Source organism: Balaenoptera ricei, chromosome 4, assembly GCF_028023285.1.
Source record: "Balaenoptera ricei isolate mBalRic1 chromosome 4, mBalRic1.hap2, whole genome shotgun sequence".
NCBI classification, from domain to species: domain Eukaryota; kingdom Metazoa; phylum Chordata; class Mammalia; order Artiodactyla; family Balaenopteridae; genus Balaenoptera; species Balaenoptera ricei.
In genome coordinates, this window is record NC_082642.1 from 7,251,690 (window position 1) to 7,261,352 (window position 9,663).

Below are 9,663 nucleotides of genomic sequence, written 5' to 3' on the forward strand. Positions count from 1 at the left end.
AAAAAAAAGAATATAAACACAAATATATATGTATAACCAAATCACTTTGCTGTACACCTGAAACTAACACAGTATTGTAAATCAGCTATACTTCAATAAAAAAATAAACAAACAAACTGGATGGAACAAAAACAAAGTTAGTTTCCATTATTACTATTATCCAGAACAATTCCATCAATGTTCTTCAAATATATTGTTTTACATCTTTGTTCAACTGTGCCTCAATTTTCTCTTCTGAAAAATGGGGCTGTTAATAGTACCTACCTCATGGGGTGGTTGTGCCATCTGAATGTGTAATACAGTGCTTAGAATGATGTGTGGTACAAGGTTAAGTGTGGTTCAAGTGCTCTGTTAGCTGCTATTATTTTTTCACCTTAGAGTGAGTGAGTTTACTGCATCCTAAGAGCTAGTTTCCATACAGAATATTGTAGAGGCAACACATGGAGCCTAGGGCCCTGAGGCCAAAGGGTGCCACCAATGAGTATGAAAATACATCGAAAGCAAAAGGGAATCATGCAGCTATATGAAATGATAATTCATAATAATGTAAGCTCCATGATAGACATTTTTGCCTTTTTGTTCTCTGTTATATACCCAGCACCTGGAACAGTGCCTGGAACATCTTAGGCAGTCAATAAATATTTGTTGAATGAATGCATAAATGAATGAATGAATATAAAGATTGTGTGGCAATATTGAAAATGTTTCTTATATAGTATTAAGTAAATAAAGCAAGGTATAAAATTACAGTAAGTCCCCTACATACAAACCTTCAAGTCGTGAACTTTCAAAGACGTGAACGTGCATTCACATGTCCAATCATGTTAGTTAGTTCGTGTCTGGCGTACATTGTCACGTGTGTGCATACTGTACAAGTGGTTGTGCTTTTGCGTACTTTACTGTACAGTACTGTATAGAATACAGTAGTACAGTATCTTTGTTTCAGGCCCAGGATGTCTGGAAGCAAGTGTAAATAGCAACGGTGATGTAGCTGGTACTACTAAGAAGCGCCAAGGGATAACAATGGAAACAAAAGTGAAAATAATTGAAAGAGTGGAGTGAGGTGAAAAGATGGTAGGTGTCATTCGTTCTTATAAGTATTATAAACCTATTACAGTACAGTACTATATAGCCGATTGTGTTAGCTGGGTACCTAGGCTAACTGTGTTGAGCTTATGAACAAATTGGACTTACGAATGCGCTCTTGGAACTGAACTAATTCGTGTGTAGGGGACTTACTTGTATATTACACTATGATCACAACTTTGTGAAAATATACATGCAAATGATGAAGACCAGAAAGTAATGTGTAGAACTGAAAATAATTGTGCTTCTATGCTGTCTGTAATATTGTTATATTGTCTTTTTATACAGCAAAACAAAGAAGGTGAAGGTAAAAAGTTTCTAGAGAAAAACTACAGCCATGTCATAACTTTATATAATGTGGGGCACTGCACCCGTATCCTTTTAAAGTTAGTCCTGATAAATCAAATTACGATCATACAGAAACAAAATTTGACTTAAATCAAATAACTGGGACACTTGATTAGTGGGATTAATTTTTATTTCTGATTTCAAGAGGAAAGCGCAAAGGTACACAGACATAAATGGAATACATGTGATATGTAACACACACACACACACACACACACACACACACACACACTTCCTTTCAGGTCATATCTTGAGCTGATTATCCATTCAACACAATCTCCTCGACTGGCTCCATCAATCATAGAATACAATGAGTATTTACGTTCATAATGATCTTTCTGGGGCACTGCAAGGACTTCAATCATCAAACAAAGATTCAATTACATTTACCACCCTACAATTCCTAAGGCATTAAAGGGGCTAATGCATTTTAGAAAGATTTTTCTATGAAAAGATTTGAACAAAGGGTGTCAGGTTAATTTTTAGTTAACCAGAAAATTTAATTAACCAGAATGACTCGTCCCCTGAACATTCCCATTAAATGAGGTTTGATTGTACTTTGGTTTCTGAAATCCTTGTCTAGCTTCTTCCTATTAATAGAGCCTGGTGGAAAAGACATAGTCCTGGAGTCAACTGCTTAGGGAAGACTAGACTGTTTTCAGTCTTGAAAACAAAAAGACAACAAGTGAAAAGAAACATATCCTCTTTTTTGAATGCCTCTGAATAGGTTTGCCTTTGACCCTTAGATATGCTGCATGAATTAGCCAAGTTAGAAAACACGAGTTCGAGGTCTTATGGTTTCTATTTAAAACTCTATTAATGTTGTAAGTCTCATTTTGAGAAAATATACATTAGCCATTAAAAATTAATTTATTTTTATTTGTTTTCCAGATTAGTGGTCTTTCTGAAACAGAAAATTGAGGACTTAGTTATTTCATTGGCAGAAGCTAATTGAAGCACATATTTGTGAAATTAGACATGGAGAAGTGAAGCACCACCACTCACTCAACCACAGTGAGAATCATTTTTTAACTTATGAGACAGAATAAAAGAAGAGAAATTAATATGCGTGTGATAAGTCCTCCATCTTCCTTCTCATCCTGCTGTGTCTATTAAGGAGGAGCCGGGTCTTTTGTGATGATAATGGCGACAAGGGCAGAGTTGAAAATCTCAGGGAGTTGGGAGGCAAATGAAAGGAGAGGTCCCGGGCACTGGATTTTGTGCTTTTTAAAATATTAAGTCTTAAATTTATCAATGTTTCCATGAGAACAGAATAAAAGGACAGTTATTTCTAAAGAGTTGATAATCAACCTGTAGCCCCTCAGGCCTCCACTTCCCCCCACCCAGCCAGCAGCAGGCTTCCTCACAGGGTGTCAGCAGCATTTCAACAAGGCAAACCCCAAAGCACAAGGGCTCATCAAGTCTGTGCTTGTACCACATTCGCTGGTTTCTCATTGGCCAAATTAAGTCACGTGGTCGAGCCCACCGCCAACGTGGGAGGGGAACTACACAGGGCACAAATAAGGAGAGTTGTCATTCAGTTAGCATAATAATCTCCAACACATGTTGAAACAATATGACTATCTCTTTTTGGTAATACTCTCCATCCTCCTAACTCAAAGATGAAATTCACAGAGCCGAGTATTTTTTTTTAATTTATTTAATTAATTTATTTATTTTTGGCTGCACTGGGTCTTCGTTGCTGCGCATGGGCTTCCTCTAGTTGTGGCAAGCAGGGGTTACTCTTCCTTGTGGTGCTTCTCATTGCGGTGGCTTCTCTTGTTGCGGAGCACAGGCTCTAGGTGCGCAGGCTTCAGTAGTTGTGGCACGTGGGCTCAGTAGTTGTGGCTCGCGGTCTCTAGAGCACAGTCTCACTAGTTGTGGTGCACGTGCTTAGTTGCTCCACGGAATGTGGGATCTTCCCGGACCAGGGCTTGAAGCCGTGTCCCCTGCATTGGCAGGTGGATTCTTAACCACTGCAACACCAGGGAAGCCCAGAGCCGAGTATTTTTATGGCTCATTTCACATTAAGTGAAGTCTTCCCAGGAATACCCAAGTGGTTCTCTGTTCACAATGCACAGCAAAAGTTCCTAGTGTCCACTTTTCCCATCTTTCCTTCTGCCTCTTTCACGGGCACTGCAGCAATCTCCCTGTATTTGTTTTCTGTTGTTGCCGTAACAAATGACCATAAAACTAGCGACTTTTTAAAGTCACCACTTCTTATCTGAAAGCCCAAAGTCCAGCAGGCTTGACTGGGTATTCTGTTGGGAACCAGGCTGAAATCAAGGTGTCAGCTGGCCTGGATCTTATCAGGAAGCTCTGGGGCAGAATCTGCTTCCAGGTTCATTCAGGTTGTTCGCAGAATTCAGTGCCAGAGCTATCAGAGGGAGGTCCGTGTTTCCTTGCTGGCTGTTGACATGGGGTTGTTCTCAGCTTCTAGAGGCGGATCACATTCCTTGACTCCTGGACTGCTATATCTCAAAGCCAACGGTTGAGCACCTTGAGCACCGAGTCCTTCTCAAGCTTCATATCTCTCTGATCTCTCCTTCTGTTTCATCTTTCCTTCTTCTCTCCTGCCACGTCTCTCTGACTCCTTTGACTTCAAGGGCTCAGGGGATTACATTGGGCCCATCTAGAAGATCCAGGATAATCTCCTTATTAGTAGCCTTAATTCCATTTGCAAGATTCCTTCACAGCAATCCTTAGATTAGTGTTTGATTGAATGAACAGAGAACAAGAACCTTGGGAGGACATCTTTGGAATTCTACCTACCATACCCCAAAGTCTCTTTCTTATCTTATACCTCTCACAAAAACGTCTCTAAAATTCAGTTCTAGGTGGTGGTATAAAGATGTTTCTCCCATCTTTCCTCTTTAAAATTACTCCCAAACTACAAGAAGAAGAATAAACTGAAACACCAACTCCATTTTTTTATTAAACTAGAAAACATCTTTCCTACCACAATATACAGATGGAGAAAGTAGATGGAGGAATTATAAATGACTTAACAGAGAGGAGGAAATTCAAACTTAGTGCTGGTGAGAAACAAGCCAATTTGTCTCATGGAAGTCCCAGAAAATCTCAGGAATTCAAGATAACTGAGGGTGAAAAATACTACAGTTACTGATATTTAGGGTTCTCCAATAAAAACTCCAGCTCACCTCCTGACCCATCTATAGGAAGCTCACCAGTGGTCACGCCCCACTCAGGCACAAGAGGTTCTGGTCAGCAGCTTTCGACTGTTTGACTCTTTAATATAAAACAGAGAGCTATGGATCATCAGACATTTGTACAGACAAAGACAAAAACAAACAAAGCAAAAAAAAAAAAAAAAAAAAAGAACCTAAAGGAAACTCAAAGGAGAAGAAAACTCAAAAGTAAATATAATTAATATTCTCAGAGAGATATAAGAAACACTTGCTTCCATAAAATAAGAAGAATATGCTATAAAAAGAAGTAACCAGAAAATAAGAACCTTTTATAAGTTAAAGACATATTAATAGACATGAAAAAATTAACATATGGTTTGAACGCTGAAGTCTAGGAAATCTCTCAGAAAATATTTTAAAAGAATGGTGCAATACGAAAGAGAAGGTAAGAGCATTCAAAGATCATTATAAGACAGGGCTTCCCTGGTAGCGCAGTGGTTGGGAATCCGCCTGACAATGCAGGGGACACGGGTTCGAGCCCTGGTCCGGGAAGATCCCACAAGCCGTGGAGCAACTAAGCCTCGGTGCCACAACTACTGAGCCTGCGCGCCACAACTACTGAAGCCCATGCGCCTAGAGCCTGTGCTCCGCAACAAGAGAAGCCACCACAATGAGAAGCCTGTGCACCGCAATGAAGAGTTGCCCCTGCTCGCTGCAAATAGAGAAAGCCCGCGTGTAGCAACGAAGACTCAACGCAGCCAAAAATAAAAATAAATAAAAAATAAATAAATGTATTAAAAAAATATTATAAGACATTGAATATCTGAATAATAGGAGTTCCAGAAAAAGAAAAAAGAGAAAAGGAAGGTGCGGATATTATCAAAAGAAGAGTACAAGTTTTTTAGACTTAAGGACTAGAAGAGCCCCACCCGTGTGCCCAGTACAACAAATGGGAAAAAGACCTAGACTAATGCATGTTGTTGGGAAATTTCAGAAAACCAGAATTAAAAAAAGATTCTGGTAAAAATAGTCCACATTCAAAGGGTCAGGAATCAGGGCATTATTGTTTCCCTCAAGTGTAAGAGCAGAAAGCTCTCAAAGAGTAGAGCAATGGCTTTAAATTACTGAAGCAAAAACAATTTTCAACCTAGAAGTCTGCACCCAGACAATCAAATATAAGGATGGAATAAAAACATTTTAGGATTTACAGTTTCCAAACCAAAAATCTCTTGTTCACTTTTCCTCAGAGTTTTATTGGAGTATATCTCCACTCCACCCCCAGCTCCCCACAGACACCTCTGTGCCATGAGGAAATAAGCAAGAAGGAGGGATCCAGGAGACAGGAAATTCAACAAAGAAGCAAAGGAAATTCCCAAAACACTGGCAAGGGAGGTTTCTGGACTACAACTGGGCAGCAGACCCAAAGGGCAATCAGTCCAACCTAGAGTAGAACAGAGGGCTTTTGGAAGAAGTTCTTCAATAAAAACCAAAACAAAATAGGGGAGGAAGAATGAGAAATTTTCTGACAGATTTGACTGTGTAGAAAACAGTTACTAAAAGGGTATTTTATCAGGTGGTTACAGAATGTAGGAAGACATCAACTATGTAAAAAAAAACAAACTAAAGTAATTTAAAAATAAGATGATTTTTATATTTTAGGGAAAAAAGTAATTAAAGAAAGGAAGTACAATCTTAGTACAATACTTGGCTCAAGAGCTAACAATACAAATAAAAACTCTACATGTGGCTTTAATAAGAAACATAGAGGTATGATTATGAAGGTGGTGGTGAACATGTTCAAAACTGGGGGGAACCACAGGACAAGGCTAAAAGAGTTGAAAGTAGTTGCCTCCAGGGAGCTGGATGGCTGCTGGGGAAAGGAGGGACTGAGGGGCTGCAGGGTTATTATAAACTTGTTAGAAATAATTATCTTCTAAAATCTATGTGCATGTACACATTGATAAGCTTAAAATTAATACTTTAAAAAGCATAAAATCCAGTCCACAGGGTCTCTCCTCTCATCGACCTCCTAGCTCCCTGGGATTTTCTCTTCCTTTTCCCCCCCTGAGATTTTTCAACTTCTGCCATGGAGAAGAGAACTAGCCATCCCAGCTGAGCACAGCCCCAGCTGACCCTCCAGCTGAATGCAGCCTCATGAATAGCCCAGGTGAAACACAGAAATGCCCAGCCAACCCAAGAACTGTGAGCTATTGTAGATAGTTTTTGTTTTGAGCCATCCAGTTTTGCAGTGGTTTGTTACACAGCAATAGATGAGTGATACAACATGTAACTAAAACCAATGGATTTCTCCTCCACGTGTACACGTCATTGAGAAACACACTGCAGACTGGTTTAGTGTGTAGATTAGCCACTTTATACATGTGAGACCCCCGGTGAATTATTTCTCTCTCATTTTTCTCATCTGTAGAATGGGGATAATAATAATGAACTACCTTACAGGGTTGTTGTGAGGATTAAATGAGTTGATAGATGCAAAGCAACTCAGAAGCATTCTGAAGTCCATGTGTATTCTCAGTGTTAGCTATTATTTCATCATTATTCTTTAAGTAGATAAAAATGCTTGAAATCTAAGTACGTTAGTTATAAATCTTGGTAGCTGTTAGTTCCTAGGAATAAGATGAGACTCCAGTCCTGACTTTCAGACCAACTGCTTGGTCAGGCAGGCTTTTGTCTGTTTGTTTAACATTTTGTAATGGACAATTTTAAACATACAAAAGTAGAGAAAGTTTGATAAACTCCTATGTACTCAGCTTCAGCAGTTATCAACTTATGGTCAAACTTGTTTCATCTAAATTTCACCTTCTTGTCTCACACGGGATTATTTGAAGCAAATGCCAGATATCATGTCATTTCATCTTGAAATATTTTGAAGAGATGAGACGCTTCCTTGTAAACATAACCAAATATCCATATCACTCCCAAAAGTTTAATATCCTTTTAGTACCATCAAATATTAGAGTCAAACTGCCCTGATTTTTTCTTTATACTTTGCTCAAATCAGGATCTAACCAAGATCTATATATTGCAACTGGTTCATAGATATGCCTGAGGTGTGGTTTATATAGTAAAAGCAGGATAAATGCCTGATTCTTTCTGCTTATTTACCACTTTTCAGCATAAGATTTGGAATCCCAGATCCTCCAAAGCTGAGCAATGTCTTCATCCTCTCTGGTCCTCGTGTAAAATCAGAGGGTGGGATTAGGTAATATCTAAGCTCCTTTCACCTCTATGATTCTAGTATTTTGTCTCCATTATCCCTCAGAATTGTGCAAGCTTGCACATTGAAGTGGCCTTTTCTTGAGCCACTTCCTCTCCTGAGTGCACTTTCTCCTCTCCTTTGCCTAGTCAACTCCTACTGTAAAGCCAGCTAGGATGTCACCTTATGCAAGATACATTTCATGGAACAAATGTTAATTGGATGCTCATTCCACCTGCTGCCTCTCTACTCAACACCACTCTCTTCTGTCTACTCTCCTTCCATAGCACTCTGCACTCACCTCTCTTGGAGTCCTTATTACGGTGTATCTTAATTATTCAACCACATTATCTGTTTCCTATGATCATATGTTGATTCCCTGGGTCACTGAGATCACAAATCAAATGTGGGTCTTACTGGAGTGACCCAATACTGTCTTCATGCTTCAGAGATAATCATGAATTTCCAGAACTGACCAAGTTGGTGAACTCTCAAAGGCCTCTTGACCTTCTGTTATCTCCATTCACCTTCCTATATACAGGATACTAAATGTGCCTAGGTTCACTTTTGAATTGCCTGTAGAGATGGTCTCTATCTGAGTCTGCATCCTAGAGTAAATGGTAGCCAGCCATCTCCTAGCAGTTCTCATCAGCCTCTAAAATAGGTGCAGCTTAAAATATGGCACTTGGGTATGACTGCTAACACAATATTTTGGGGTATTCAACAACAGTGAACCCAAGAGAAGAAGTCAGATTAGTCTTCCTCCTTTCTGTGTTTGTGTGTGTGTGTTTGTGTGTGTGTGCACTTTTGTCATTTGCCCTCAGCTCATTTGACTTCCGAGCACAGGCTGCTAAATAACAAAAATAAGAATGAGTTGACAGCTAATCTTGTAAACACACTTTGAATAGAGTTGCAGGGTGGGAACCACAAAGGATGGGTTCCAAACTCTCCTAATAGAATGAAGCTGGTCCTCTTGGACTGCTGCCTTGCTGTATGGAAACAACAACAAGGGTGCAAAATGGCTTGGCCAGAATATGATGTTTTAAGCAGATATGTGGTTCTACGCAAAAAATACAGTGAAATGTGGAGGCAGCATGCCTTTTGAAGTGTTTCTTAAAATCTTGGAAAATATCTTAGAAATTATTTTGGCAATGATTTGAGACACTACCGTTCCTGTGACCCACGGAGAGTTAGATGCTTTAGGTGCTATAATTCTACAAAATAAGGATGCTCAGGAAAAATATATGCTTATTAACCATGCAAAGAGGTCTTGTTCTTTACTCTCTATCTTTGCATATATTCCCTAATGGTTTCAAGAGAGGGAGGACACAAAAATGACATCACTGTTGATGTGAGGTTGAGGTTTCTTGTTGTCAGAAGGCACATAAACATCATGATTCAATGAGTATTTTTGCCAAGTATCCTTCAATCTGTTCTAGGCCTTTTGGAAAGTTATTTCCAACTCCAAAGGTTGCTCCCCAGGACCAGTGGAAAGTAGGCAGAGACAGCAGGCACTTAAGCTTGGTGTTAGGACTCAGGGGCTACTGAAGTACTTCTCTGCTCTCTATGTCCTCTCCCAAAAAACAAAACAAAACAATACAACTACACCAAGTATACTTTCTTTAAACCAACGCTTTAAAAATGCATTAGCGACGACTTAAAATTTATGTAACACACTGATATAAATTCCGTCTTGTTCCCCCGTCCCCATCTCTCCCCCAAAGGACATTTTAGCATAGGGCGAGGGGTCCAGTTGCTCCACATCCCACCCACTAAGATTACTTTAGGTATAAAGGACACTTTGCAAACACAATCTTGTTTAATCCTTTCAATAGCAAGCAGTATAGTTATTTCCATCCAGAG